The sequence below is a fragment of the Anser brachyrhynchus genome (genome assembly GCF_964034855.1).
Source record: "Anser brachyrhynchus genome assembly, chromosome: 6".
NCBI classification, from domain to species: domain Eukaryota; kingdom Metazoa; phylum Chordata; class Aves; order Anseriformes; family Anatidae; genus Anser; species Anser brachyrhynchus.
The window spans coordinates 11,098,958-11,108,770 of record NC_137700.1 but is presented as its reverse complement, the minus strand read 5'-3'; the positions used below and the strand labels follow the sequence as shown (position 1 = coordinate 11,108,770).

General features: G+C 43.5%; 1 protein-coding gene across 16 annotated transcripts in view; it reads right to left on the bottom strand.

Moving 5' to 3' along the window:
* The window catches only part of ZMIZ1 (zinc finger MIZ-type containing 1), a 353,591-nt gene that overhangs the window by 290,156 nt on the left and 53,622 nt on the right, over nt 1-9,813 (bottom strand). For all 16 annotated transcript variants that reach the window (XR_013953115.1, XM_080598347.1, XM_080598336.1 and 13 more), the window contains exon 2: nt 8,798-8,908. The gene's annotated coding sequence lies outside the window, so the exon portion shown is untranslated. The remainder of the gene's footprint in view (nt 1-8,797; nt 8,909-9,813) is intronic.

Below are 9,813 nucleotides of genomic sequence, written 5' to 3'. Positions count from 1 at the left end.
ATTTTTCTATTTAATCTGTCTGCTAACTTTACAATGCCAAAAAAACGTTCATTCAGAACATTTGCAGCAATACAATACAAGAAGGGGTACTGTTAAATCATCAAGCTATGACAGGTATCAGAAGCTACCATATTTTTTTTTTTAACATGCTCATCTCCAGATTTGTCACTAACCTCTGGGGTACTCCTCCTCGGTGACCAGTTACTAACAATTGCCTGCTGGTGCCATTTCTATATATGCAGAAGTCTTCCATATCCAAATGCTCTGTAGAATATTAGAGACTCAGATGCTCACCATCACTTGGAAGTCAGGGATTACCACACTGTTGCTGGACCAGCCAAAAGCAGCAGGGCAGAAAGAGTCAGCCAGGACAGCTCAAACCAATGTCACCACTGCCAAAATAGGCTCAGCTGACTTTGCCCAGAGCGGACACCACTGTGTCACCCAACTCCTCCTGCCTGCATGTCTCGGGGGTGGCAGTCCTGGAGAATGGGCAACAGGGCGCACAGATGGGATGTCTTCACATGCAACTGCTGCTTGCACCCTGAGCCTCAGCCCCGACCTAAGCCGCATGCTTCAGAAACACTCTCACATTAAGCATTAATCAACCAGTTCAGCAGTGTTGCCAAAGAGCCAGTCAAATATTTACAAGGTTTTCAGAAGGTGCTAGATTAACCTCATACTTTCAGTATAAAGGCAAGGTCCAAGATTTCTTACTCTATTTTACATATCCAGAAATCTCACTTCTGAAGCTTTGAGACTCACAACACAGAGTAATTAGAACAAAAAATCCAAGCAGAAAACCGAAAAGGGACTCAAGGCATGCTACAACAACTGCACTGCAATTGCAGTAAGTAGAGTAGCACGCTATGTTCCTAAAGAGTACAGCAAGAGCATCACCACAGCTGGTAACTGCAACCTCACCTGACCAGTAGCTTTTCCTTCACAAGCTGGGTACTAGGTCACTTTACAGTAAAGACAAAAATTGCCAGTGTGCTTTCAAGGATCTCAGTACCTTTTCCCCATATCATTCTCACCAGCCATTTGAGAGTTTCCCTCTATAGCAACATGCTCTGCTTCGTGGATTCAACCTTTCAACTTACGCATGCAAGACCACTTACTCTGTCCAACTGGGAGAGCTGTTGGGGTGGAGGAACGGACACCCGAATGGCAGTGGGAAGCAGGCTCTGTTAGGGACAGGCTTGGGGATGGGTGAGCTTGGTGGCAGACAAATTACTTGCTAGCATCCTATCATCAAGTCATGTTAAGTCTACCAGCTGAACTTCTCCAGATCACACAAGTACAGTAACCTTACCACATACCTAATTTGTAATGGGTTTACCTGTGAGGTGACTTTCATGAACCAACTGCTATTCTGAGTTGTACGTGAGAAACAATCTTTATATCTAGTCATAAGTGTAGTTAATTTTAAGCTGAAACGTAGACATTTAAACCGATTCATCTTAGCCCAGAGTAAATGATTTCAGCATTCCAGAGACCTGCATCTTCATAAACATGCATTCTTTTTCATCTACTTCATCTTCGACTCTGTGGGTATTTGCTATTACAGCCCTGCTCTGCCAGGCACACTGACACACATTCGATGGCTTCTACAGTTTTTCGGGAGAGACACTGGCGAACACCACAACGGCACAGATGCACTGCTGAGGACTGAAGATCGTTTGAACAAGAGTAAGCAAATTTGCTTCGGTTTAATAGCCAGTGACAGGCAGGCTTTGGCCCTCCACCTAAAGACACAGGTAGCACCTCCCTGGTGCGTTTCTGTCCATACACTGCGAGTTGGCAGGTAACTGCTGACGGGTTTCAGGCTATGCTAGCAGTTCCCAGGCAGGATCATATTGCTTCCTTTCCAACTGCAGCACTCTTGTAAACCCACGCAGGGGGGTTGTTTGCTTGCTTGCTTGCTGTGTGTGTGTAAAGCCTGCTTTCTACAAAGAAAAATATCAACAAATGAAGCATGAAAGTTGGTAAATGATGGTCTCTAGCATGAAGATCGATCTGTGAGGAACATTACTTTTTCTGTTTTTAAATGTTATACCTACTTCCCATTTGATTCGATCTCCTGCGTTCTGAATTGGCCACAGACTCACACGCAGACAGCAGAGCCCGCAGAGTGCAGCGAGAAAAAGGCTAGTGCACTCCAAAGCTGGTGGCAAAGCACAGTCCCCCGTGATAGCCACATGTGCCAGAGACCAAATATTTTGCATTTTGCTTACTGCTAATAAAGCTGCTTCACTTCATTAAAGGCAGCTTATCATTTTATCTACTCACTCTGATTAATTAACCTCTGGTTAAAGTGAATGAGCACTTGATTTGAGGATTCTATTAACGTGACACTGGTGAACCACCACTTGCATACTGCCATCCCTTTCCTTTTATTCCCCGTTCTTCCTAAACCAACAGTATCTTATTAGGCAATTCAGATTGTCACCCCAAGACTGCTCTGAGCATATCACAAATACTTTTATAGAGAAGTGAGGAGGGAAAGGTCCCACAGGTTGAAGTCATGAAAGGTTCAGTTTCCCTGCTGGAATATACAGATGAATTTCATCTACTTCTCACTGTAATCATGATCACAAGCTTAGAAATAAACAGCATGGAAAGACGACAGCCAGGTAAATACAGTGGGTTGCTGGGAACAAGGAAAAAAAAAAGAAAACAGTACCAATAGCACCCATTATTGTCTTTCTGGAATAAAACAGACTTTTAAATATGAAGCACAAACAGCAGCCAGTTCCACACAGAATCCCCGACTTTCTTCGAGAGCGAAGAACTTTCTCCCAAGCCAAATACCATGTGCTGTATATGAATAAAGACAGCTTCTGCTACACTATATGCCTACAGATTTTACAGTTGCATATTACGGCCAAATTCTCAATTTCTAGCAGCAAAAAAGCTTATGTTACTGTTCTTTAGCCAAGCATCTGAAGACTGAAATATAGCTGCTCATTTTGCTGGCAAACAGTGCTTCTTTTCGTATACCTAGTTTTCATCTCTGTTCAACTGATTTTATGAATGTCACAAATATCCAAAAGGTGTTTGGGAAGCTAAAAACCTTCCCTTTTCTTTGTTTCTCTTCCTTGAAAAGTTAAGCATCTTTTCTTTTGTGATAACCATCACAGAGAAGACGGAAAGATCATTAGACCTAAAATCATAATGAGCTCATAGTTTGAGGAAGGGGTGGGGGAGAGAAGGAAGTGAGGAAATGTGGAAATAAAATTTCTTTGGTCACCCCAAGACACAGGTCGTATTTCCTTTTCCACAAAGGTAAACCATAGGTAGAATAGTACCAAAATTACTGGAAGCTTTTTATTTAAGTTACAAGAAATGTACAAGATCTCTTTCAAGAAAAGAGCATGTTTAGGTTATCAACTGTAGAGTATAAGCACAAGCCTGAAATTCACAGTCCAGCCAGACAGCACTGTATGTGGGAAGGCACCAAAGGAAGCTCTGGTTTACATCACACAGCAGCGTAGTAAGTGACCATGAGTCAGTGATGTGGTTCATCTGGCTTTTAAGGCCATCAGCACCAGATCAAAAATGTTTCAGACCACATGTTACAAAGCATTTCCCAGTACAAATTTACCCAGCCAGTTCAAATCTGTACAGGATTTTCTAGACAAAATTTCCTCACAAACACATGGCTTCCCACAGATTTCTGTCTCACATCTGACAAGAGGCTAAGGCAGGTCTGTACAGGAATACTTGGGCTAATTCAACAGGGTTTTAGCACGTCTTCCCATGGGGAAGAGGCAAGATCAATGATCCCAGCACCATCGCCAGAGCTCCAAATAGCACCCAGGCCTCCCAGCTCCCTGGCAGCAGCACCATGTTTTCTACACCTTAAACCACGCAGATGGTAGAGAGCAGACAAACACCACCAGGAAACGTGGTTTTGAAACCATTGTTTAAGGATTTTTCACTTAGAAATACTTACCAATAGCAAAAAACAAGCCAGCAAAATTTCTCCCCTAAAATCTTTCTGAACACTCCAATTGTTGATGTACCTAAGGAACACACAGGCATCTTTGCACAGCTGAAGGATGGAGCAATATGTACCAAGATGAGTTGTTCCCTAGGAGAAGAGAACAGTCATCACCGGTAAGCAAACAAGGCAACAAACTAGGTCTTTTTCCATTGCTAGCTTCAACAAAAACATTCAAATCCGATTTGGCCTTCCAGCTTTCTTTTTGAGAGACTAACACATAATATAAGCAAAAGCCATACCAAAACCTGCCACCTACGCTAATACCCATGCGTTATACTTTGTTCCTCTCAGCCACTGATTATGGATTAGCACCACAGGCTCTTTCCAAAAACTTCATCCTGCAGACTGCCGGATTGTACTCCCACTGCTCTGCAGCAGTCACTGCGAGTCTTTCCAGCTGGAGCTCCTCTTCGCAGGCCTGCGAAGCTTCAGAGAGCACAAGAAGCCACCTCCAAGCTCTGGGCACACAGCCGCACAGGGGGCGAAGGAGGGCAGACAGCAGGCCTCCAGAAGCATTCCTGCAAGCCTGCTGTGTGGGCGCTGAGGAGCTGAGCAGTGACCGACCTGCACCGCGCCAGGGTGGCGAGCAGGGGAGGGCAGGCCCTGGCCCAGGAACGCGTCGCACCACCTAACATCTGCCTCTCAAAGTGCACTCACAGTTGTGTATTCAGCGTAAGCCTGTACACCTCAAACAGCTCAACCACCGGGCACACAGAGCACCACGGCACCAAGGGCAATGGAGGCAGGCGGGCTGTAACCACTGAAACTGGAGGAGGGTCGCGGGCACCAGAGCTCGCTCTGCTAACACTCAAGAACTGCGGGGTTTCAACTGACCATGGCCATAGCTCCACGACATGCAAAAGACAACACCTGCAAGCCCTCTGCACCCACAGATGCCCTGCAACAACCCTGTGCTGTCTTTTCACTACCTCTCCCCTGCAACTCCATTTGCTACCCTATTCACCTCAGGGGACCTGTGAAAGCTACCCTCAGCTAAGGGCTGGCCCAGAGAACTCCGAGGATAAAAAAATTCAGTATTATATCCCTTACTACAGTTTTAACCTTGCTTCTTGTGCCTGTACATGCCAGACTTTTGCTTTATTTCTCAACATTTCTTGAACTTGCATGTGAAAGAAGTGATTTAAAAAACAAGTTAATTTCAGCTCTGAATTCTCCACTTGGTGTGTTTAAAACTGTCTAGGATGTGTAAAACTATCATGTTGAAGGTATAAAGTAAGCATCCAGCTTTGTGAATTTTAATTCACTAAACACATTCTAGACATACAAGCATCCTTAAAAACACTGCTGGAAATTGCTCTTCTTCTCAAGTAAGATTTTTAAGATTAAACATTATCCATACCAGAATAAAAAAGTTAAAAATGTAACTTTCATGAAGTAAAAAAAAAAAATCAGAAATTTAAAGAAAACAAGATAGCACAGACTCAACTTTAATGAATTTAATTAAGTACTTAAAGACCTTAAGCAGTGGTAAAGTCCCAATTTAAACTGGGAGAAGGTTAAGGCTTTATGAACAGGACTCTGGAAGAACCTCTTGTAAGGTGCAATAAAGCTTTGATAGACACTTACTGGATTTACATTTTACTGAGTACAGTCACTGAATCCTAACCCAAAACTTCTCAAAGGATTAGGAGGGGGGAAAAAAAAAAAAAAAGACTTGAAACAAATACCTTGTTGAAATGCTCTACAAAGACACAAGAACTATGACCTTGATTTATGTATGAAAAGAGAAATACAAACAGGGTAAGTTTCCCACTGACAGGTAACTTATTACAGGCACACTGCTTAACATCCAGTATCACCCACCTGAAATGCTAGCCGGCAGCAGTATCACCTTTCCTTTGCAGATGGCTCAGATTGATGCAAATGACAGGGCAAAAAAAGAAGGGGGGGATGACAACAGAAGTTCTTTCAAAATCAGTGCAAAATCATCATACTAGCTGCATGGATAATGAACACGATTTCTGAAACAATCTGAATGGAGATATGGCTGCTCTTTCAAGGAACAAAAAAATGATCAAAAACAATCTTTGCACACATTTAGTTAAAGATGGGGAAGGAAAGCTCAGCATTAAATGCGCAAACACCACAAGCTGCGGGCCACTAGCCAAACCTGATCTGTTGTTGCCCTGTCCCTGCCCTGCCTCTGCCCTCCTCTCTGTTCCCATTCAACACTAACCAGGGCAGGGGCCTCCCCGTCCCCCACCTTTCCTGACCCTGCTCTAGTCTCACACATGGGCAAGAATTTCCTTTAGCTTTGGTTCTCAAATTTCAGTATCACACCCAGCCTTTCCTCCCAAAGCTTTTCACCCCAAGGAATACAGACTGCACGACGGCATTTGATAATACAGACTCTTGCTTAAATACCATGCATTTGAAGACAGTTAAAGGACATTTTACAAAGGTACGGCAAAGGGACTTAAAAACACATTTCCTGGGCGTGTGAGCTGGTGCTGCAGCAGCTGGAAAGGGCCACTACCGGCCAGCATGGGGACTGTCTCCCTCTCCTCGCTAACACAGAAAGGAACGCATGCAGACGAGGTGTTTGCGCTGGAGCCGTTCCCAAATGACAACTTTGGAGGGATGATCTGCCTGACATTGCAACTCAGGAAGCACATGCAGGGGAAGGAGGAGGACAGCAGCAAGCAAGGAATCTCCTCCAGATTTCCAGCACTGTCTAAGAAGAACAAACAGATGTCTCAGACACAGAGAAATGACCAAGGGTCGACTGAGGGGTTGTGCACAGACAGAAGACAGAAGAACTTGCCTCCGCTGCAAATCACTGCGTGAGACGCATGCTGGTGGGAGGCAGTAGCAACAGCTGATGTCCACAATCCCACCAAACAGCTTGCAGAGTTTTTGCGTGCCACAGCCCCAAAGCCAGGGAGTTTGAAGGCATTCAGAAACCGTACAAAAACTCGGCTGGAGCTATGAATCTTAACAACAGCTTTCCTTCACACCTGCAGCTCAGCCAAGGCTCCCACGTCTCGGTGTGCCCCAAGACTCTGTGTTTCAAAAGGAATTTTAGAGCCCTTGATTTGTCTGGGGGAAAACGGGTCCAACAGCTACAAGGCAGCTTTTGTGGGCTTGTCCTCCCAACACACCACAGCGTCAGCAGCAGAGGCAATGCCTGCCTGCAACAGCGCAGTCAGCTGCATTATTTAGTCTGGCACCAAGGAGAAAAGCTATCATCCATTTTTAAGTTAAATTCAAAGAACCAGCTGGGGACCAGCGATTGCCATTTCTGAAGTGCAAGAAGAGGAGTGTAAGCAGCCTTTCCATAGTAACAAAGATTAGCAGCCTGGAGTCTGACACTCCTCCTGCATTAAAAGATAGGAGACAAAGCGATAGACAGGTAATTACATAGACAGGGCCCTGGGGAAATTGCAAACTCCTCAAGAACCCTTTAGCTGGTCTGTATGTTTCTCCTTGTCTCCATTTCCACTGAAGGTCTCAAAGAAACATTTGCCCATTAGGTCATTAGCTTTATTGCAGAAGGTAGCCAGGCAGCTGGTAGCAGCCGTTCAATAAAGACTTAGCTTGCCTCTGCACCATCACGAATGAGATGGAGAATGAGAAAGAACATCCCAAGGCACATTACCTGTCTGCAGCTTATCCTTGATAAGTTAGTGTACTTAGTCAGTCTGAGGGGTCTGACAAATGAACTCTGACAAATCTCACTGGTACAATTTAAGACATTATTGCATTGCAATGTCTCCCCAAACCCTTCACAAAGGTTAGTACCACAGAACATATCTAGAAGAAAGACATACATCATGCATTGGCTTCCCAAATTCAGAACCTAGCAAGCTCGCATAAACTCCTTCTCAGTGCTAGGCTAAGACATCAAATTGAACTGCAAAGGCTGAGGTCTAAACAGAAGACACTGCCTCCACTACAAGAAGCATGTGCCTCGATCACAGAGTCAGAATGTCATCTCAAAGTACTGCAGCTACCTCCTGAAGAAATACAAATCTAAACGCTGAGTTTCAGTATTAAAATATACATGCAATTTGTCCAGCAGCTTACTTCAGTCTACTCAAGCATCCCATTATGCTCTATGAATTACAGCGCACATACACCCTTGCAAATTTTATGTCTGGAAATGGAAAGACTGACGTGGATTGCATCATAAGATGTAACTGCAAAATGTAATTGCTTGGAGATACTACAAAAAAGGTACTTGATTTGAATTCTCACCCACCATATTTTGCACTTCTGCCCAAAACCTTAAGTCTGGAGAGGTACAGAATTACCGCCTGTCCGCAACTCTTCACAAAACACCGTTCAGATATGGAGCTGGTGTTCGTTCATATCTTATCTGCCTGTGGTACAAGCAGCCATGAAACCACTGAAGACCCCAGAAAAGACAACCAAGTTAAAAAATAAGAAGAAAAACTCAATGAGATTATATTTTTTCAACTCGGCTTCTTTAGACCTAACTCAGTATCTTCTCATCTAAGCTAATATTCAAAGACTTAGTTAATCAGTCCACAGTACAAGAGTTACATTATTTATTTTTTCCCCACAAGTATTTAAAAATCTATCTCATCTTCCAGTTTTTCATGAGGGACCATATCCCGCACAACGAAGCGAAGCACAAAGTGCACAAATATTTTGCTTGCATCAGACTGTTAAAAGGCAAAGGAAGAGCAACCCATGTTAACCCGGAGACTTTATGTAGACAAGCCTCTTCTAACATCACCCTTCTTTGCAAGAGGAACCGAACAGGCAAGACACCTCAGTGAGCAAATAACAATTGCCTCTTACCTTTTTGAAGAGGCCGCCGCCAATTAGCACATTCCTGGAGCTTCTAATTCAGGCAAGGAAAGGGGGAGGAGGGGGTTGGAGTTGTTTTCTTCCTCAGCACAACAGTATTCCCTAAAGGGGGAAACAAAACAAAAAATAAGTATCTGTCGATAAGTATTAGTTCTGTTCTTTTTAAGACGCTGCAGATTACAACTACTTCAATGAGCTACCGTGCCTCTCCTTCCCCAGCCCCAAAATATCAGCTCAAGCTGTTCTGTCTCCTATCATCAACTCAAGTAAGGAATATGAAGGCTGAGCCACCTACTACTAAGAAAACGAAGATGGATTCACCCCAGATTGGGATAAAGTCCCATAATCAGGATAGGATAAAGTCCCAACCAAAAATATTTTTGAGCATTCAGTAGTAGAGAAGAGAGAAGTAAACATGCTTCAGCCACACTCGTACCCACTTGTGTAGTAAGTTAAATAAACCACTTTTACTATCAAAGTAGTTGGCAAAAGGCAAATTCCAACTTGTATCCTGAACATACAGGCATACACTGACATTCAAGTGCTTATGTACTCTGCACTGCAAGGATCATATCTAGAATTACGAGGCATGTGCAACCAGTCATAACTTCTATTTCTTTTGCTTGATATAACTATTGTTCTTCTTAAAACAACCCATTTTCTTTAGACAACTTACTCCAGCTACATTGAATCTTTCAATAAATAAGAGAAAAAATGAAATACCAGAATGAAGGGAAAGGGAACCAAAAAGCATTCTTGTGAATAAAAATGCCGTTTAGAAGTCATTTTTTCTCCTGCTTCACTGCCATAAAACCATAATCCGTCACCTCAGATTCTCTCTTTGCCCCATTCTGACCAGGAATTTAAGGAAACTTACCGACATCCAGATTTAATGGGCCCCTCCCTACCTCCAGTACCTGCTTCTGATGAAAGGCAGGAAAATCAAGTGGAAAATTAGTTTGAAGGGTGCATGCAAGCCATTAACATATTTGAGGAAATGGCAATCC